At 40.5% G+C, this 22,824-nt stretch overlaps 1 long non-coding RNA gene across 13 annotated transcripts in view; it reads right to left on the bottom strand.

The window, feature by feature from the left end:
* Positions 1-2,754: 2,754 nt before the first annotated feature.
* The window catches only part of LOC111765513 (uncharacterized), a 149,006-nt gene continuing 128,936 nt past the window's right edge, over positions 2,755-22,824 (bottom strand). For 6 of the 13 annotated variants that reach the window (XR_011650288.1, XR_009188314.2, XR_011650289.1 and 3 more), the window contains 2 exons: positions 4,801-6,539; positions 2,755-2,922 (listed from right to left, as the gene is read on the bottom strand). This is a non-coding gene — a long non-coding RNA (uncharacterized lncRNA). The remainder of the gene's footprint in view (positions 2,923-4,800; positions 6,540-22,824) is intronic. The other 7 variants (XR_009188320.2, XR_011650291.1, XR_009188318.2 and 4 more) reach the window with 6 other exon arrangements.

Below are 22,824 nucleotides of genomic sequence, written 5' to 3'. Positions count from 1 at the left end.
AGACTAAGGATCACTAACCTCTTAAAAAGAGAGTATTAAGTTTCAGGTTCCCATAAGCAACCATTAAAAGATTAATAACAATAATTAACAAAGCAATGACAATAAAAAGAGACCTTGCTTACATTACACAGTGCTTTATAATGAGCAATTGACTTCCGGTATACATTATTTGATGATAGATCCTCACAGCCCTCTGGGAGGGACAAAGCAAAAATCCTTCTACCATTTACATGGTACTCAGAAGAGATGAGAGAAAGTATCAATAGTAATGAATGAACACCCCAATCTAATTGAGCCCCTACTGTAACCTGTAAGTAGGTGTTTATGTTCTCATATTTGTCTGAGAAAACTCAGGTTCAGGCAGGTTAAGCAATTTATTAGAAGGCACTCAATTTGTAAATGGGAAAGCTGAGACTGAAAACCCCTTTCTCTGATCCTAGGTCCAGTGCTTACTGTATTTCAATATCTTGCTTCTTCATTCCTTGAGAGATTCAAAGCAAGAGGACTAAGTGGCCAAACATCCCAACCCCTTAGAAGTTTACATTAACTATTACAAATGCTAGGAGTCTCTGTAGTCATTAATCTGCAAGCCACCAAGGCCTAGCCAAACCTGCCTGAAGACTGCAGATGCCAATCTAGGGTCAGCTGTTGGCAAAATTATGAAGTATTTGAAGTTTCAAAGTATGTAAGTTTGTCTTGGCCTTTTCAATTGCCTTTCAGGACCATTTTCTCCCTTTTTTTTTTTTTTTTTTTTGCAGATTCCCCCTTTAAACCCTTCTTGTTCTTCATTGTTATCCTAGGTGATTTTAACAATGTATTACTCCTTAGGAATGAGGGGTGTGTGGTTGGGTGGGTGTGAGAGAAAATGATTGGGAGGAGACTCCTTGATGCTTCTTAGATTCATGCCACATGTGAAAGTAGCTTCCATTGCCATTTGCTAATTATATACCTCACATACAAAAATCCACAACCAATCTGATCCCTCATGATGAGAGCAGAGGCACCTCAAAAAAGGAGAAACCAGTTCCAAATATACCAACAGCACTTGGACTTTTTGACGGCATTCACTGGGCAGAAATGCTACACCCTAAGGCCTAGGGCAAATAGGAGCAGAGTGGAAAATTTGGGTCAGACATTCCCTGAGGACCTGGAATGTCTTCCTTGGCAGTGAAAATAGGGTCCTGTAAAAGCAATGGGAAGTAATACATTTGCCAGTATAAGTGAAGAAAGAAGAAACCAGAAGAGCCATAGCAAGTTGGTCGATTTGGCCCAATAAGAATCCTCCGGGAAAATGGAAGATATTGAAGGGCTGGAGCGGCGGAGTAGTATAATCAGATTTGTGATTCTGAAGATCTTCCACTGTAATATGAAGGGAGAATAGAGACCACTTAGGAGCAGACTGTGGCCACAGCCCAGATAAAAGATGATGGGTTGGACATGACATTGTGCATTTTTCAAGGCCTATGGAACTGTATAACACACAGTGCAAACCATAATGCAAACTATAGACTTTGGATAGTAGTGATGCTGCAATATTGGTTCATCAGCTGTAGCAAGTGTACCACACTAATCTAAGATGTCCATAATAGGGGAAACTATTTGTGTGGGTGTGTGTGGGTGTGGGGAGGGGGTAATATGGGAAATCCCTATATTTTCAGTGAACTCTTTCTATAAATGTAACTATAAAATTTCTTTTAAAATGAAGTTTAATATCCCAAAAAAAGATGACAGGGAACATGAACAAAGGCAATGACAGGGGCCACTGAGGAAAGAAGAACCTCAGAGAGAGATGGCGGGAGGGTTGTTCCCAGCCTAGATATGGGGTCAAGGGCCAGGCGAAGTAGGGCACTCATTCTGAGAAATGAAGGTGGAAACAATCATTAGGGGAGACAGGCCCGACAACATGTTTGACCGGCTTCACCAATTGCCCAGTGTTTGCAAGCAGGTGAATGAATGACACAGCGTGAAGCAAGGAGGAGGTCTCTGGCACTCAAACCAGTTTTCTCTGCTCCCTTGTCCAGATGAAGTTAGGGTTAACACCTCTGGTCTCATAGGACCAAAAAAGGCCCTTTCACAGCCAGGTCTGGTCACAGCCTCTGATTTATGTCCTGTCAGGAAGATCTATTTCCCCAGTAATAGTCATGTTTCCACTGGTGATTTCCTTCCCCCTTGGGACCCTAGATTGCAACTAGCTCTGCAGCCTCCTGAGGCATATCACCTAAATGTTCCCCTTGGAAATTGTTCCTGCAAATATTCTCAATCAAAACCCAATAAAGTGTCTGAGAGCTTGTACTACCCTGGAGGCTGGAAATTGCACACTAAAATCATATCCCAGCATATTAAACAAAAGGCTGACTCGAGCTCCATCCCAACAATAAGAATCTTTGGAATTATTGGAATTACATCTGGGCCTTAATCAACTCAAGGCACACTTGGTTATTGAATGAAGACTGTTTATCTATAATCTTGAGATATTTAGAACACTAGCACATGTTTGATACACTAAAAGTGTATTGAGAGCAAGGGGGGAGGGTAGTGGTTTGTGAAAAATGAACATTCAGAGAATTTCTTTCTTTTCTAGGATTTTGTAGAAATCACATTATACTTAATACATCAGAGCTTCAAGAAAGCAGATATTCATAAAAGCTACCCCTCCAAAATACTGATTGTTCTTTTAGAAAATTACCTTCTACTATTGTATTAATTACAAATTAGATTATGCTGCTGTAACAAAGAGTAACAAACAGTCACCCAAGCAAGATAAAAGCTTTATTTGTCTCTTGAGATCTACGTCCAAGCTGGGGGATGATCCAGGTATCATTTAGAGACTGGATTTCTTCTGCTTTGTTGTTCTCTCATTCCCTTGAGTGTTGTTCACCAGATGGATGAAGCTGAGTCTTCAGCACCATTTTTATGTTTCAGCTTATTGGAAGGGAGAGAGAGGAGGTGGGTATCGTCAGTTAGCTCCTGAGGATGTGACTTAGGAGTTGTACACATCACTTCTACATACATCACTATTCACCAGAAATAAGTTATGTGGCAATATCTAGGTGCTAGGGAGCTGGAGAATCTAGTTGCTAGTTGAGTGGCCATTTGCCCAGCTAACACTCAGAATATTAGGGAACAATGAGCAGTTTCTGTCAGAATGCGTCATTCTTAAACTTTACCTTGCAAGGCTTTTTTCTCTGGGCTCTAACTGTTTGAACTGCGTCTGGATGTCTCCATGCTGTCTCAAGTTTTTGTAAGCATGCTTCTCTCTCTCTCTCTCTGGAAGCCTTTGCTTTCCCTCTCAACCAGTTTAACCCTTGTTCATCCTCTAAAATTGTACTCAGATGCTACCTCCTGCAGGAGAGCCTCCTCTGTGCCCTGTTTTTCTCTCCATGTGTAGAAGATGTTCCTCCAAGAGCAACCATGCTTAATGCTATAGCATAATATACTGTAATTTCTGTACCTCCCACTAGGCCAGGAGTTTCTCAAGCCAAGCTGCACTCTACAGTGGAGCCCCATCACAAACCAATTAAATCATAGTCTCTGTGTCCAGATGCCAGGGACCAGGACTGAAAATATTTTCTCCAATGATTTACTGTGCAGCTAGGATTGGGAACCACCAAAGTTGCTTAAGGGCAGAAATTTTCCTTCTGGACCATTAACCACAAAGTAGTGTCTGGTATCGTATTGACACTCAATAAATGTTTAGTGATTGAACAAATGAATGAGAAATGGTTCCATGCATATATCAGTTAAACTAGACCCCAAACAGGAATTAGCAGTTGATATCATTTTCTTGAACACAGAATATTAGTGCCAGAAGGGACCTTTGAGATGATAGAGATTCATCTTGTCTGACAGATGGGGAAATATAATCCAGAAACCTCATCATGAATTCATAGCAGAGAAAGGCCTCTAGGACCCTGGATGCCAAGCTTATAGAACAATATACTGTAAGACACCATGATTTTATGTATCTACACACAATTTTAAGCATAGAAAAATTTCTCTTGCTTCATCTTTCAAAACAGAGCCGAGCTCCAGCTACCAGACCCCACTGAGTTGAAATGGTAACATTTCCTATTCTCTAGGCTTGTGATCATTTCAGAATGTTTATTCCTTGTTTGGAACCTGCTCATTATGCCATTCTACTACATAATGAAGACAAATGCCCACAGTTTAGCTACAGATTTGGTTAATGACAAGATGTATAATAATACAAGGTAATAGGCCAGGCCATTGCATTCTAATTAAATATTTTTGTCAGATTCTTTCCCTCATTAATCTTCTTTTATTCTCCATGCTTTAGGGCAATTTTGCTTTCTACCTCGAGTATACGAATACATGTAATTTTAAGAACAGAAAGAGTCTCGGGGTTTTTGTTAGAATTGGGTTTCTCCTGTATCTGTTTATCTGCAGATGAGCCATTGAGTTTAGGAGCGAAGACATTACACATCACCCAGACAAGGCGTCTAATTGGTATGCTAGCCCACGCAAAGCTATCTGATTGCACTCGGTAACTGGCAGGGACAGAAAGCATTTCCAAGGGAAATAATATCTCGCTGTGAATCTGGGAATATCTATGTAAGAATTGAACAGTAAACACTAGCCTTAATTTTAATGTCAGACATTATGCAAAACTTTCAAAGATGAGGGCTCCGATATTCAAGGCCACCCCGCGGGACAGCAATGCTATTGGAAGGCTGTTACGGGAGTCAATGTCAAATTTCCTACTGCTTGGGGATGCAGTCAGAGTTTTGGAGCATCGACATTTCCAGATCATCATTTTCTCTTATAAGCAAATGTATTTACCTATTAAGAACGGTCGAAGACTAAGATTCCACAGGCTGTCTGGTTGCCAGTAACAACCCTTTTAGGAAGAGCTTTGATAGGACAGTATTTAGGTTCTAATGGCCCTTAAAAGCTGCAAGGTGCAAATGTGAAACGATGAAATCCAGACCAAAATGGCCATTTGCAGAATGATCCTTGCAAAGCTGCCGAGAGATTTGGCGGTTGATGAGGCATCTCCATCAAAATGTGCTCCAGAAATGCGTTCTCCATAATACCTGTTTCATTTAATGGTGATCATTCTCACCCTCCACCCACTTTCCCACAACTAAAGATGATTACTCTGACAGCAAGCTGTATCTCACCCATCATTTTCTGTCAATTTTCTTGCCTCTGGAAAGGATTCTGTTTGGGTTCGTAGATTAATTCTCTAGGCAAAACACTTGCCTCCTTTTCCTGCTATTTCTGTTCAAAATAGATATCCTGGGAGAGTTAACTGAGCAAACAAAACTTAGGCTATGATTTAAATACAACACACCAGTTACAAGTTTTGAAAATGTAGAAAGTAGAAATGTAGACTACAGGGAGTAGAAAACCATTCAAGGACGACTTTCCCACGGAAGCACACATTAAACACGAAGCATTGTGTGAATTCAGCAATACTTACCTGTTGGCTGAGGAACAGATTACTGCTCAACCGCCCATTCAAGAGTCTCAATTGATGTCCCATCAGCATTTGCAGCAGGAGATGTGCATACCTGATAGACATTAACATCAAAGAATGCAAAGGAAAGCATCATCACTCAGCAGTTACACAACCACTAATGAGCGATTTTTAGTAGCCAGCTGGTAGTCACCCTTTTCTGATGCCACTACAGGAGCCCCGCATGATATTCAAAATATTGCTTGAGAGTAAATTCCTGGAATCAAGAGATTTCACATAAACTTTCTCTAATGGCATTTCTTTGGTGCCCTTCTTTCCAACACTGAGCATATTCAACATCTATGAAGATAATGAATCCTTAGTGCCTAAGACTTCATCCCTCATCAGCTGAGCTGGGGAAATGTCTTGACCTATGCAAAATATATTGAGTGATGAAGGCAGATGTGACATTTTAAGGAACAACGGGGCAGGCTAAAGGCAATAGGAATGGAATTCAGCCTCATTTTGAAATAGGAGACCAGTTCCAACCGCAAAGTCTTCATCTCTTAATCAGTGGTGCTCCTAGGAGGCTGCCTCCTTTTAATTTCTTCTCCCCCCCCCCCCCCGCAAGGCAATCAATTATCTGGGGAAATCTAACTCTGAGACACTAGAAGAAAGTTTTGTTGCTGTTGTTAGATCACGAGGACTACATTTAGATATATCAGTTAAATTTAGTGACTTAAATTGAATGCTAGTAAGTCCTCAATCACACTACTCAAGGTAGGGTAAATACTGGCATGCGAAGAAGGGGTACAAATAAAAATAGAAATATATTGAGAATGAAAGAATGCATGTGAATGTGGGTTTGATATACCAAAGAGTGAAACTGGAAGTACGTTGAGCATTAAAGGCCACTTTTAAATCTTGTCCCAGTGGCAAGGTTGATGACCACGGTATGACTAAAATCTGTCCAGAGGCACCAGACGGATGGAAGCTCTGTACTGCAGTCCCATGATGATGCTGTGGTCAACGGTAGGGCATTTTTCTCAGAGGCCAAAAAAGTGGGCAAGGAAAAATTTCATACCAGAAGTGTGTTTCATTCCTGAATCCTCTTGAATGTCTGGAAAAAGGAGAAGAAATTTGGTAAAAGGGTTACGTGTATTCTTTCTCATTCTCTCTCTCTCTCTCTCTGCCTCTCCCTCTATCTCTCTCACACACACATACACACACAAAGATGCACATACACACCATTCCCTGGAAAATTATTTTGGCAAAATGTTACATTCCTTATTCCTCTAATCCTCTTTTAGATATTCATCTAACAACAATCTAAAAAATTCTGTATGAAGAAACCCATTTTACTCACATAAGCCAAACTTATCTGACCATAGATCTTCCTTTCTTTTGGCAGAACATCTACAAATACCCTATTAATCTTGTGTCCTGCTGAAAAGATGCTTTCTCTTGCCCCAATCACTGCCTGCTTGTTAAATCATTGATTGCTCACTGCTCTTTCTCATTGTACTATCCTCTGCCCCATTTCTCTTGCCTTTTTGGAGTCTCTCCACCGTCACACCTTTGACTACTCTGTACTTTATCCTGTGGGTTTAATCTTCTTCATTATGTGGCTATTTCTTTCATCACCCCTTTGTCACTTTTCAAACCTAGGTTTCTTTTTTTTTCATGCCTCTATCCTCTTTTCAAGGTCAGAGAGAGTTTTCTTCTGAGCAGGCTCTAGAGTCCCAGTAAAGCACCTTGTTCTTCAGTCACCATTTACAGTTCTCTGCCTCTGCTAACCATTCTTTCTCAATGGACCTTTTTTAAAAAGGGGAATTAGAAAATATTTTATTTTATTTTATTTTTTAATATATACTTTTTAAATTTATTTCTCTCCCCTCCCCCAGTTGTCTGCTCTCTGTGTCCATTTGCTGTGTATTCTTCTGTGCCCGGCTTGTACTCTTGTCAGTGGCACCTGGAATCTGTGCCTTGTTTTGTTGTGTTATCTTGCTCCATCAAATCTCCATGTGTGTAGTGCCATTCCAGGGCAGGCTGCACTTTTTTCCCACTGGGCGGCTCTCCTTACTAAGCACACTCCTTGTGCATGGGGCTCCCCTATGCGAGGGACACCCCTACGTGGCACAGCACTCCTTGGGCGCATCAGCATCGCGTGTGGGTCAGCTCATCACATGGGTCAGGAGGCCCTGGGTTTGAACCTTGGTCGTCCCATGTAGTAGGCGGATGCCCTATCCATTGGGCCAAATCCACTTACCTTAATGTCTTTAGAAATATTGCTTTTTCAGCAGAGTGCTGTGTTAGTTTTTTCTAAATATTTCTTTTCTATCACATTTCTTTTTCTTTTTCACCCATGTTTTTATCTTTATTTTTTCCATTCCAAACCTTGTACCAGAGACTATTTTTGCCTCCTTCTACATTATATGCCTGCCTTTTAAAAAATTCACAAAACAGTGTTGCATACATGCAAATAAATCATTGTAAAAAATCCCTCCACATACTTTACTTGTGACATTTGATTTGGCTGGTTTCGTATGGAGAACTTCTAACTATATTTCTTTAATCCTCTTTAATGAAATCTAATATGGCTTCCTATATTCCTTCGTATTCATGTAAATTATTTGGTACCTTATAAATTGTAGGATTTTTATTGCTGTGCCTAAGTGCTCTCAATTTTCAGAGTGTTTTGTTTTCTTTCTGAAGTCAACATCCTATAACAATTTAAGCCTCATCATCTCCATTTTCTGAATTTCTTAGCAATCATGTAATCATACAACCTTAGTAATCATATAATACAAGCATACATAGTAGGGGTCATTCTTCCCTAAAACGTTTACTTTCCAAATGTACTTGATATGTACATTTCATACTATAGTCAGCATATAGCTTTGAAGGGCCTATAGAGAGGATATTTTTTTTAAATAGAAAATTATTTTATGCCTTAGAAAGAAAATGATAGTCATAGTTACCATCTATTGAGCATTTACTATGTATTACCAAGCACTTTGCACTTTTCATACCTTATCTCATATAGTTCCTATAACAACTTTGCAGTATGGACATTTTTATTCCCGTGTTATAGTCAAGAGAATAGACTTCCATGGAGATAAAGCAATTTGGCTAAGGTTACATAGTTTTAAGTAGTCAATGTGGCATTTGAACTCGGCTCTACCTGACTCCAAAGCTTTTAAGTACTGGGCCTTACTGCTCTATCTTTATGTGAAAATCACAAGTTATTTCCGTTAACGCGTCAGTACAACAACTTCAGTGATTATACGGAGTCTTCAAGTCATTTTAAGTATGGGACTGTTCTAACACTAACAGCTCTGGAGTTGCTGTGTATATCCTCTAGTAGGGGTGACTTAAGTTAGGTCCTTATGGAATGGTACCCAACAAGCACAGGAATAGGTTACACGGCAGTCCAAGCATGTGGTCTGATTACATGCACCACACAAATACACATACACACACACAAGAGAAAATTGGATATATTGGATATATTGGATTACATAACTCAGAAGTCCAATAGTATACTTGGCTCCAAGCATGAATGAATGCATAAATAGTACATAACCATTTGTAAGGAAGGTCTCTCTCTCTCTCTCTCTCTTTCTTTTTCTCATCTCTTGGCATAGCTCTTTCTAATTTAGATTTCTTCTCAGTCAGGCTTTTTTCTAGTAGCAAGATACCTAGTGGTTTAGTATCCCTAATGGAAAGAGAGCTTCTTTTTCCTTACTGGGCCAATAAATAGGCTTATAATTGACTGGGACAATGTAGATGATGTCTCCATCCATGGACAAGCAATTATTTTGTCCAAGGAATAGAGTATTTTGATTGTCCAGACCTGAACCCTGTGTTTATCCCTAGAGTTAGAGGGGAGAAGTGAGTGTCAACCCAATCAGAACCACATAAACTGAAACAAATGTCTACTACTTTTTTAAAAATCAGAAGTAAGAGAGATCCACAATAGCTGAGAAATATAAATGCAAGTTTAATTCAAACATGAGCTACTATACTAGGTTTCTTAGACTCCACATGACAAAGGGTGAGATCAGACATTTAGTTCTACTAGGAAGGAACAAAGATCTGTAAGGGCAAGGAGCCAGGCATTCACTAATTCATTATTTATGCTTTCATTCATTCTCCAAACACCTATGTCCATTCATTCTACCACTGTGTAGTGATCTATTATGGGTTAAGCACTGTTAGGTGCTGGGTATATAAATGAGATCCTGTAGTTTCCTCAAAGAATTCACAATGCAGAAGGAGAGAAAAGTCTCAGTCAATAGCTTTACTTCAAGGTAAGTACACTATTCCATTTTCTCCCAAGGTGGGCTCCTCTGGCGGCCATGCCCTCAGTCTGAAAAGGATTTTCTAATACATAAAACAGCTCATGTATTAGGAAAACATCATTATCAACCATGCACCTTCTTCACTCCTTGGAGTTTGTATGTTCTCTCTGGGATTCTAACAAGTTTCTTCCTCCTCCGTTAGGTATTCTAAATCTAAACATATCTAACACTACTGTAAGTGAAATAGAAATGGGGCACAATAATCCAAAATCACTTCTATTTGGTATTGGAGTAAGTGGCAAAATAGAATTTAGCTTGGATTCAAATACAGGCTTCTCTAATTACTCACTGTGGGGCCAAAGAAAAAATCTCTGGACCTCGGTTTACACATCCATAAAATGGGGACGATAATATTCAGAGGGCTGCTGTGAGAATTAAAGGAGATATCTTATGTAAAGTTCTTATAAAAGAACATGGCTTATAGTGGGGACACAACAGCTAGTAGTTGTGACTTTATATATAGTGGTTTTTATTATAGTCATATTTAGTATGTTATTGTTGAATTGAAGCTCAGAGAAGTCCACTGGTTTACCCAAGTTTCTCCAGCTTGTTAATGGCAGGGTCAGAGCTCAAACCCAAATTTTCTATCTGTTATATGAAGTCTTTTCCCTGGACACCACAGTGTCTTGCCATCATGTAATTTTCATTCCCAGTCGTGCTTGGCTCCAACTAGTCTGGAAGATTATTCGTTTTCTCTTAGCCCATACCTGCTGGGAAGGTGAGTGTAGCATTGAGAAGAATAATTACCGTTGACATTTACAGAATATTTTATACTTTTTAAAGGTTCGTGTGGATTAAACATTTGCTATGGATACTCCACTCATAGATAATCAAAGCTGGATTTTTTATGTAAGTTATTAGATATGACTTCAGCTTGCATTCTGGGAGACCCACAAACTAGTTTGTTTAGTTTAAAGTGCATTCATTGTCATGAGTTTCAGGGTACTCAGGAAGCCAAAAGTGAAAGTTTGGTTTACATATTTAGAGAAAGGTGGGTTTTCCAGGGATTTGCTTTGTAGATGTGTGTGTGTGTGTGTGGAGGGGGGCAGTGGGTGAGGAGGGAGGAACCTGAGAAGAAAATAGGAATATAGGAATGTCTTGTAGAATTTAAAGTGTTGCCAGTAGCCTGACAGGCACTTCCAGGAGGTGGGAATGACTCCCTGGGAAGCCCAAGAGCTCTGACTGACCCAGATGGAGGCACCTTAGGAGACTAGAAGGATGGGTGGTTGGCAAGAAGTTCCCTCCTGTGGAGTGGCACAGCACCCACTGCCCACCCTTTCTTTGTATGAGGCAATTACACAAAGCTCTTGGTACACAGTGATTAACACATACGGTTATTAGAATACCTACATCATAAAATTGCATGAAAATAAAATATCTTAGTACAGTGCACGTATGTAGGAAGTGTGTAATAATGGTAACTATGTTTAATACTAGTTTATTATCATTATCAGGTGAAGCAGTAGTCACGTGTACAGCTAGTTCTCAGGCCTGGGAGAGTGTCTCCCGCCACCGCCACTAGAGGGCTCTGCCGACGCCTGACTGGAAGCTGCTTTCTGGGATGCGGTTCAGCGTGGGCCCTAAGATGCCAAAGGACCCAATATTCTTGGAAGTTAGTGAGTTTGGTAGGGGAAAGAATGGTCCAGGGCCTCTGCTACAGAAAACATCAGTCCTATCCCTGAAGGATGCTGCCAACGTAAGTCCTGCACCAAATGGGAGTTCCTTGAGGACAGGTCTGCTGTCAGGGCCTGGGACAACATTCCATGCACAGCAGGCCCATGAACAAGCTGTGGCTCTTGGAAGATTTTGCTCTTGGGAGCTGCCACACACCTGGAGCTGGGCCCACAGGAGTCACCACCTTAGACTCTCCTTTACCAGAAGTAATTGCAGAAACCCCAAGGTTTCAGTGCTATCGGAAATACTTTTGTACAGAAGCTCCGGCCTACTCCTTCCTCTTAAAGACATTCCCTCCTCTTGTTCCCTAGAGGCAGGTGAGTGTGTGTATATGTATTTCCATGTACCTGGGGTGGGTTGGTAGGAAGCTGAACAGAAAGAGTTCATCTCCCATCCAACCACCTGCACAGGGAGCCTGGGAGGGGCTGAAAGCCCAAATCAGGGTGGCACCTTGAGACTGCTGAATATAGCCTAAATTATAACCTGGCTATAGGTTCCTGAGGTGATGAGTGCTCCAAGAAAGACAGGGTTCCATTAAAGAAGGAAATGAGCGTCCTTGTGTTCTGTTTGATGGGAAATAACATTAGCATTCCACAGGAGATTTCAGAAAGAACTTAGCTGTGCACTGAATTATCCAGTATCAGGGGTCGTCAAACTTATTGACCATCTGAGCTGTGCAGAATAATCTTTGTCAGTTCTGGAATAATAAGCCTCCCACAAACTTTTAAGTGTTTTTAAAAATTACATTACTAAAGAGTCTTTCCACCCTTGCTCTCTACTTTTCTTGGCTTTCGTGAGTTGAGATTTCTGAATCAGTACCTTCTGTGGTCTTGGACACAAGACTACCAATCTGAGTCTTGACTTTTCCACTAGTGAATAAATAATAACAATAATAATAATAATTATCATTATATCAAAGTGGGCATTATGAGCATTAAATCAGAAAATGACTATAAAGCCTTTTTTAGTTTAGCAATGATAATAATAAACTTTATTACATACTTTCTGCATCCTATGTAATGGGCCTACTGCTTAAACCTCACAATAACCCTCAGATTAAGCTTTATTATTATTGACTTTGTTGTTGCTATTATCCTAATTTGACAGATGAAGATACTGAGGCTTTGAGAGGTAATTACATTTGTCTTTAAAGTGTTACAGCAAGTAAATGACTTCCTAATGCTAAAGAGCATGCACATAACCCCTTTGCTATACTTCTTCAATATATTCAATAATTCTTCCATGCAGCAAGTGATTACTGTGCACCTATTATGTGCAAGGCACTGCAAAAAGTCTAATTGTGAGTCTCCAGTAAAACGTTTTTGTTCCAAGGGGCAGATTATTAATAGTGTGAAGCACAATAATTGACTTAGCTATTGTCCCTGTTGTTTTAGAAACTGGAAATTAGAAAGTGACATCACGAAAGAGGAGCAAATGAAACACAGAAAGAGTTTGCACCACAAGCTCTAGCTTTCTGCCTGGGTTCTCTCTCTACTGTCATGGGTTTATATCATTTCCTTGAAAAGATTCTGGGGATAGATATCAAGTCTAATTCCCCTCTAGGTCTAGCCTACTGGCAAGTCTTCAAAGACATTTGCTGTGTTAAATTGAAGTGTGAACATGTTTGGCATCTGTGTGCTGCAGCTCTACTGGGGTCAAGACTTTCAAGAAACCGGCCAGGGAATTTATGAATTGGCACAGATGACCATTTCCAAATTAGGAATTGCACTTGGGTGGTAACAAAAATCTACAGCCCCATGCCTTCTGCCATGGATAGTTCTATATTGAGGTGAAATTGAGCCTTGCTGCAGTCTCCAGGGCACTTGTGCCGTGTTCAGCAGCAGCCTCACTGGGGGCTCTGGCAAAGTAGAGGACTATTTGATACAAAGATCCAAGAAATTCTTCAGTGGGAGCACTGATTTAAGCAGAAAGCCTGCATCTTTAAGAACCTGGGTCCAAGGACAAACTGCCCACCTGTTCTCCTAACGTGGGGCCTCAGCTGCGGGCTCTGCCTGTCAAGCAGACACCACCTCATGACAGAACAGAAGGATGATTAACGACAGGGTGGCTGAGTTCAAGACTGTGACCTAGCAGGACTGCGAAAGCCCTCCTGGTCCCTGCCACTCAAAAACCAGAATGTGAATGCTCCTGTTCACCAGGATGCCTTTTTAATGGCACCAAAATTTGATGCCTTCTGAGGCCCTATGGTTGTTTTTTATTTTTTTTTTAACCAGGGTAAGTATGGAAATTGTCCCACTTTCCTGATGTCTGTGGAAGAGTAATCTGTTGCTTTCAGAACAAAAACTAGGCCCTGGTAAAAGTTCTGGCAAAGGAGAGAGGCCTGACTGCATATCCTGAACAGCAAAGCGAAGGTTTCACCCCTCTTACTTCGGGGTCTCTGCTGCTGACCTGCTCCTCAGTACCTGTGCAGAATGGTAGTCACCATATTCAGATCCGATCAATTAGGACCAACCTCTTGGGTGTCACATAGTCAACCTTACAGACAAGCTGAACTAAACAAGCAGAAATTCATCATGACTAGAAGGGAGAAAAAGTTATTACTTCCCAATTAGCAGCCACGCAGCAGGAAGCTTATTAACTGTCTATAGTGGTGAGCCACTGTCTGGCAATAACATCTCACAAAATATTTCAGAACATTCAAGATTAGGTAAAGGAAGCTGAAGAGACAAGTCTTGATTTAGTCCTATCATTACTGACCAACTGCCCCAGCCAGCCTTTTTTGCACTGTCTCCCCCCAGTAGTTACTGTCCGTTCAGTTGACTCCCCTGAGTCAGCATGGAGGTTCTTTTGGGCCAATATGTGAGATCCGAGCTCTGGCAATGCTTTCTCTGAGACACTGATGGTCCCTGCACAAGGGGCTGTGAGGGAAGTCTAAGATGCGAGTGAGAGTCCAGGCTAGATTCAATATCATGTCTGCAAAGCAGGAGTTGTGGGACCTTGGACCAATTACTTGGGGTTTTGAGTCTCATTTTTATCACCTCTGAATTGAAAATAACTAACACAAAATAAGGCTATTATTAAGACTAAATGAGGGAGTGGAGTTTGCTCAGATGATCAGGCGCCTCCTTCCTACATAGGAGGTCATAGGTTTGGTTACTGGTGCCTCCTTAAATAAAAAGGAAATGAAGATGAGCAGACAGCAAGTGCAAAACAATGGGGGGGGGGGGGCGGTAAAGAAATAAATGTAACAAATAAAATAAATCGTTAAAAAAACCTAAATGAGATAGCATGTATAAAGTGCTTAGCAGAGGTCTGACCTGAGGTGACTTCTCAGTAAGTGGGAGCTCTGATGATGATGGTAGATGTGAGGTCCTATACCAGAGCATCACAAGGGTGAAAGCATGAGAATGAGTTAAAACATGGAAGGCCTTTCAGCATTCCAAGGGAGGGAGACATCATAACTCTGATGAGGACATTTTGTAAAAGCATCATGAAAGAGGTAGCATTCAAAATGGACTTTAAAAGTTGTGTAGGGTCTTAGCCTGCAGCAATAAGGGGAAGAATGTTCCAGGCAGTGGAAAAAGTATGAGTAAAGGCAAGGAAGGTGCACTTCAGCAATCAGGAAAATAGAGTAGTCTAGCTAGACAGGAGTAAAATGTTTTTGAATGGAAGGAGATGGCTATAAGTCTGAAAGGATAGGCTAAAGGTAAATTAGGGAGGGCTTTAACTGTTGGGTTAATAAGTTTGGGCGTTATTTAGAAGGCATTAGGAAACTGGACATATACTTTTAAGAGAGGAGCGACACTGTCACAACCATCATAGACATATATGGTATATGCTTATCAACATGGAGCTTCTAACTAGGCATAAAGCTAGATTCCTCAGTTTGGAATAGAAGGTGAAAGAGCAGTATTTACAAGGTGAGAATAGCGAGTACATCCAGAACCAATATGGGGGAGGTTTCATCAGTTAATTTTTATAACACACCACCTCAAACTTCAATGACTTAACACAATAACCATTTCCTGAGCTTTATGGGTCAGCAATTTAGGCTGGATTTAGCTGTGTCTGGAGTCAGCTGCCAGATTATCTAGGGGTTTGGTTTATTGTAGGCCAGAGCACCATAGTTCTCCTCCAAGGGGTGTCTCATCATGAAAGTGTTCTCTCATCCGAGGCTGACCTGGGCTTGCTGGCGTGGTGGAAGCAGTTCCAAGAGAGCAAGTGTGCAAACCTTCTTGAAACCCTAGCTTGGGACATGTCTTCGGCCACATGCTATTGATCAAATCAAGTCAGTCCCAGGCTAGATTTAAGGGTTAGGAAAGAAACCCACTACCTGGTGAGAAGAACTTCAACGTCTCATTGTAAAGGTGCATGGATAAATGGAAAGTACAAAATTAGGGCTGTTTTTGCAATCTACAACAGGATAACTGGGATTTAACCAATATAACTACACCCTGTATACCTCCACCCCTTCCTGGTTACATAGTCAAACAAATAACAACAGTATATCCCAACCGATCTTTCCATAATAGCAAGAAATGGTACTTAATATGGAAAAGTCTTATAATATGTGGAATTCAGAAATCCTAATACGAATCTATTGCAATAAGTTCTAAAAAGGAATAAAGGGCTTATGGCCCGTTGACCAAATGTAACCAAATGTGTTTGTGACTTCTTACTCAGGACAAAAAAGCAAAATTTAATGGGCTATGAGGGAAGAATTGATCCATGAAGCAATTTGGTAGCAATTGCCAACAGCTTACTGAGAATTAAAGTAATAACAGAAAACTGTCTGAAATGGTTCAAGAGAATAACCTCCAACACTGAAAGCGAGATCATTTAGAAAGGAATAAAGAGAAAGAGCCAGCACTGTAATGTTAAACCTGAAAATTTAAAAGGAAATTTCAGGGACTCTCAATTCCCATCCTTTTGCTTTCAACTTCTTCTTTCATTTCTTTTAAATGCATAAGAAAAATCAGACTCATCATCACCAAACTCAGCATGCAATTAAAAGGGCAGTCAGGACCAGCCATAATTTTGCTAAATCGATTTTCCTCAGTGATGTTTGCAACCCCTTGGAGGTTTGGAAGTGAAGTCTGCTTTTAGCTTATCCATTTCTTTTTCCTCATAAGCATGTGCACATTAAGATTGGTATTGTTGGACTGCTCATGAATGCTGAGTGCCAGACATCGATTTCCAGTTTGGGGAGGAGATAGGGGAAAGCATTCCAATGAGTTGGTGGTCTCTGTCCAGTTTCTAGTATGCTGGTACCCTCAGCCCCACTGTGCCATGACAACGGGGCCCTTTGTTGAGTCTTGGCATGAGCACTAAGGATTAACTTGGCATGGCATCTCAGCAACTCTCAGCAGCAGCTTTGCTTGGTTCAGAACACAACTAAGGAACAGGGGACAGGCTGAAAAAGGCTTTATTTGTCACTGATCATGGCTCACAACTGCTGGAGACAATCTGTTGTATGAAAGTTGTACACTGAGTATTTTATTTCAGGCATAAGCTACCCATGTCTCTTCTCCTTTATCAGGAAGGCAGTTCCATTATCTGCTTGCCAAGAGATGTTTCCAATCCAGAGTACACATGGGAGAATGCTTTGCTAGGTGACCCACAGCCAAGAAATTCATTTCTTCATGCCTTGATATTTCAGTGTAAAGTGTGCAGGAGGGAAAGTTAAAATAGGTTTTGGAGGATGACAGCAAAGGCATAAATGAATCAGGGGAAGTTTTAGAAAATCAGGAACACTCACTGGGTTCATCACACTGAGATATTAAAATCTGTAACTATAGGCTTGAAACAATCTTTAGAAGGTAGATGCCTGCATGTGTGTTTTGTTATTTTGTTGTATTTATTGTTTGCTTGTTTTGCCTGTGAAGCACACTTTTCTTCTTTCCTGAAAGCACCTAATATGCTTTTGGGAAAAACCCACTATCACTTCCTTATCAAGCTCAGACTCATAAGGAATTTAGGTGAGGTTGATGCATTTCCTCCAGCTCTAAGCTTGCATGTATGATTCAGGAGTGGCAAATGAGACAATTGGCGCTATGTAAGTGATTGGTGCCTGGGTCAGCCCTTGGCACAAGACAAGACCGTCAGTGTCAATTCTAGGTTTTTGTGGTTTTTTTTTGCAGGGGAGTACACTTAGGAGAGGAATATTGCTATTTCACTGAGGTTGCTAAGGTAGTAAGATGTAAATTTGCTGCTTGGGGACACTGTAACCAACAAAGAGGAAAGCCGAGGATGGGGATGGAGAGAATCGATGACATATTTTGAATCTCAGGATCAAGACATGCCTAAAATCTGCCACTTGAAACTGCCTTCACTAACTCTACTTCATCAACATCCTTGGGGCAAGGTGAACAAAGAAGCCATTGGCAGTGATATGTTTTCTTGTAGGTTTCAGGAGATAGAAACAAACAGCTTATTGAATGGTCCTTTCCTATATTTCCCCCTCATGGGAAAGAATGTCTACTTCATGTCCAGAAAAATTTTCTCCTGATAGATATTAACTCCTTTCCTTTGAGAAAGCCATGGATGAGTTCCATGTCCTCCTTCCCAAATGATAAGATGAAACTTAAGCTATCTCTCCAATCTTTCTTTTGAGGATTGGCTTCTTCATTTTGGTTAGTTTGTCTTTGCTCTAGTGCAGTGTTTTTTAACAAGGGGTCCATGAGCTCAAACTGAGGTTCAAAAAAACATTTTTCTTGTGGGGACTAGTTGGTGTGGGTGTTGTATTAGTCAGCCAAAGCAGTGCTGATACAAACTACCAGAAATTGGTTGGTTTTCAGAAAGAGTATTTGTCTGGGGTAGGAGCTTACAGATACCAGGCTATAAAGCATAAAATACTTCCCTCACCAAAGTCTATTCTCACGTGTTGGAGCAAGATGACAGCCGATGTCTGGGAGGGCTCAGGTTTCCTGGGTTCCTCTGGGCTCAGCTCCTGTTTTCTCCACAAGGACACTGTAGACTACGAGGCTCTCTAGGCTTTGCCTCTCTCCACAAGGTTAGCAGTAGACTTTCAGGTGAACAGCTCTGTCTCTTTCCCCATGGCTCCAGCTTAAGACTTCAGTATCAAACTCCAACATCAAAACTCCAACATCAGAAACCCTCAACTCTGTTCTTTGCCATGACTTTTATCTGTGAGTCTCCACCCCTAATCATAACTCCATCATGCCCAGGTACAGATCAGATAATCCAATATCTATTTTTGGAATTCATAACCATATCAAACTGCTAAAAGTGTGATAAATTTATTAAATAATACACAGTATAGTATGGACTTAATGAGGGGTCTGTGGTTTTCACCTGACTGGCAAAGTGGTCCATGGAACAAAAAAGGTTAAGAACCCTTGCTCTAGTGTATTATTTCCTTGGTTCATTTTTTTTTTCCTTAAAGCAGGGGCTTCAAATCTGATCGTGCAATTTCCCCATTTAAATCCCTTTACTGATTCCCTCACACCTTAATATAAAATCCAGCCTTCTTTGCATGGCGTACAAGTAATCTCATTTCCTAGCACCCAAATTCCTTGTTCTAGTTCCATTGTCTCTCTAGTACCTGGCCCCTGCACATTCTGTTTCACCAATAGAAAAGGTACTCCTCACCCCACGGTCACACCTAGTGCATGCAGCCTCCCAGGAAAATGTCTTGTGTGAGATTTCTGTCTATGTAAACAGTATGAGTCAGCATACTCAGCAGATCAGTCTTCCCATGATCCCAGAAAGAAATATCACACTTGCCAGCAGGAGAAATTTGCTTGCCAGGCTGCTTTCTTGGAATTGTGGTTCAAGAAGACCCCATAAGCATAAAGCATAGAACTCCTTAGGGCATCTGATCCACCCCAGTGCTAATTTGGAGAACACCTCCCTATGCAAAGAATCAGGGTCCTGGGTCCTGTTCAGGCTTCCAGTATCCCACCTAATCTGCACCATCAGCCCCTGTTTAGTTCCAAGCACCGAAGAAGACCTAGGAAATTTTTAGGAACGTGCTTCTGGTGACTAGCCAGTGACCATGATCCACACAAGACGTGCACCAAGGGTTACTTGGCACTTTAAAGCACTGAAGTGTGGGGTAGAGGGGTAAATGGAAGGGCCCGAGGCTTAGGACCTGGGGCAGAGGTCCAGCTTGCCCAAATCTGAGGGCAATACTGCCCTTCCCCCTACATATCCTCTTTCCTTGCCTAAATTTTTCTAGGAAATGTTTCCAAGCAGGCCAAGAATGGAATAGTTACCATTTCTATGTACTCCCTTATTCTGCATAATATAATTATCAGTTTAATTATCTGACCTTCCCATTAAACTCTAAGTTCCCTGAACACAAGGACTATATCTTTTTCACCACTGTGTCAACAGTACCCAGCACAGAGCCTGGACCTGTTAGAAGACGCATAGTAAATATTTGAGAATGAACCTAGACACTTTATTTTAGTAAGGGTCTGTATTAGTCAGCGGAAGGGGTGCTGAAACCATAATGCATAAGTTACTTTCCTCACCAAAGTCTATTCTCACATGTTAGAGCAAGATGGCTGCCAACATCTGCAGGGGTTCAGGCTTCCTGGGTTCCTCTCTTCCTGGGGTTTGCTTCTCTTTCCTCTGTGTGCTTACTTCCTGGGGTCCAGCTTAAGGCTTCAGCATGAAACTCCAACATCAAAACTCCAACATCAAAAGCCCTCAACTCTGTCCAAGCCTTTTATCTGTGAGTCCCCACTGACCAAGGGGTGGGGACTCAACTCCCTAATGACATGGCCCAATCAAAGCCCTAAACATAACTCAGTCATGCCCAGGTACAGACCAGATTACAAAGATAATCCAATATCTATTTTTGGAATTCATAACCATGTCATACTACTACAGGGTCTGACAAAGAAAGGTCACTGAAGAAGTATAAATTCTGATTTCTTCTCCTTCATACTTATTTAACATGCATCAGAATAATGGTAGCTTTTTCACAATAGCACAACAGTGGTACCAATTGTAATCCTTACTAAGCTCGTGGCTAGCCAAGCAGCTGTTTTGTTTTCAGGGCAAAAGAAAACAAAACAGAATTTAAAATATTAGGGTGATCATTGTTTCTATTCTTTCATTTTTCATCACATATGAAGAGTCTTCTTTACCCTCAGTTGCTCCACTGTATTCCAGGTAGGCTGCTAGAGAGATCCATACTATCTTATCATGATGATTCTAACCCAGTAGGTCTAGCATGAATCACATGATTTCCCTAGGCACAAGTATGTCCTACTAATATACCTTCAAAAAAAAAAAAAGTTTAAATATGGTGGTTGTATGGGGTATATAGTTATTCTAATCTACTTTCTCTTCCAACCACATTAAATCAACAAGAACAATGTAAAAAGGAAAAAAAGTAGAAAAAATCTCCATATTCAAGACAGAACAAAAGATGGACATGAGTCCAAAGAGAAAAATAACATACAAAGCATGTCCTCTGTCATTAAATATTTTAAAATCATATAAGAAAAGAAGGTAAGAACCAAAATATATATCCTCAGATCTCTGACAGCAAGTAGGTTCCCCAAAAGTAAATGATTAGTGTCTTAAAGACCTATTGGATGATTAAAAAGAAGATAAAATGTCAAAGTTCTGAGGAAAGATGTTTATTTTTTTTTTAAAGTCTAGGTGTACAATTTGATATGCTTTAACATAAAACCAATGCAAGAATCAAGATAATGAGCATACTCATCACCTAAATGCTTACCTATACCCCTTTGTAATTCCTCCTATCCTCCCCCATAACCCCCATTCCCAGGCAACCAATGATTTGCTTTCTTTCACTATAGATTTCTTTGCAATTTCTAGAAATTTATGTAAAGGGCACATACTTATTTTTATCTCACTTCTGTCACTCAGCATTATTATTTTGGATTCATCCAAATTTTTGTGTGTATCAATCATTCATTCCTTTTAATTATTCTCTTATTTGGATATATCATATTTATTTATCGTTTCACCTATAAATGGACTTTTGTATTGCTTCCAGTTTAGGACTATTACCAAAATATCTGCTATGGTGATTTGGAGCTATGTACCCCCAGAAAAACATGCTCTTAAACTTCATGCATTCCTTGAGTGTGAGCCCGTTGTCAGTAGGAACTTTCGATTAGGTTACGTCGGTTAAGTTGTGGCCCAAGTCAATTAGGATGGGTCTTAATCCTATTACTTTAGTCCTTTATAAGCAGAATGAATTCAGATAGATGGAGAGCAAGCCACAGGAAGCAAGAGCTGAAGGTCAATGGAACCTGAAAGAGAAAGGAGAGGCCAAGAGAGGCCACCATGTGCATTAGCCATAACAGAGGAGTCCAAGACCAAGAATGACTGGATGGTTTCTAGCCTGTGTCTTCAAGTTTTCTAATCTTTTCTTCTACATTGCCTAATATGTCATTAATCATAGTTAATGTATTTTTCATCTCAGACAATGTACTTTTAATTTATAGAAGACTGATTTGGGACTTTTTTGTATCTTCTATATCTCTATGTAACATGTTAAATCTTCCCTCTATCTCTTGAACATGAAGAGGCATAAAGAATATTGTTAAAATAACTGTTTAATATCCTAGTCTATTAAGACTATCATCTGTGCCATTTCTGGCTGGGTTTCAGTTGATTGATTTTTCCCTATTATGGGTTACATTTTTCTGATCCTTTTAATAACTGATATTTTTTTTTGTTGAATTCTAGATGTTGTGTTACCTTGCCAGGTGTTGGGCATTTTTAATACCTATAAATATTCACAAGTTTTATTCTGGGATGTGGTTCATTGTTTGGAAAGAGTATAATCCTTTTGCATTGCTTTTAACATTTGTTAGGCAGGATCAGAGCATTACTGTGACAAAACCCTTTTGAGAACTCTTCCCAATGCCTCATGAATTATGAAGTTTTTACCAACTCTGGATGGTCCAAACAGAAACTGTTCTTAGCCTGGTGATATCTCCAAGTATAGATTGTCCTAATCCTTTTGTGTGGATCTTTCTCCAACCTCTCAGCTGAAGAGTGAAGTGGATCCTTTGCTGATGTCCAGAGTTGTTTCTCTGCTCAGCTCTCACCTTTCCTGCACTCTGCCCTGTGAACTCTGGATAGGGCTTCTTGGAATCTTAGCTTCTCTTCATCTCAGGGAAACTGCTGAGCTCTGCTTGGATTCTCTTCTCCCTGAACAATGACCTGGAATATCTCTCCGAGCAGTAAGCTGGGGGCAATAACAAGGCTCGCTTCATTTGTTTCATGTCTCCCAGGGATCAATGCCATTTGTTGCCTGATGTCCAATATATCCAATACTGTTTCATGTACTTTGTCCTTTTTTGTTGTTGTTTTTGTTTCAGGCAGGAAGATAAATCTGATCCCTGTTATTCTCTATTGGCCAAAAGCAGATTAGATGTAAGCAAATAAAGT

This window comes from Dasypus novemcinctus, chromosome 12 (assembly GCF_030445035.2).
Source record: "Dasypus novemcinctus isolate mDasNov1 chromosome 12, mDasNov1.1.hap2, whole genome shotgun sequence".
Classification (NCBI taxonomy): Eukaryota; Metazoa; Chordata; class Mammalia; order Cingulata; family Dasypodidae; genus Dasypus; species Dasypus novemcinctus.
This window is presented reverse-complemented; position numbering and strand designations above follow the sequence as displayed.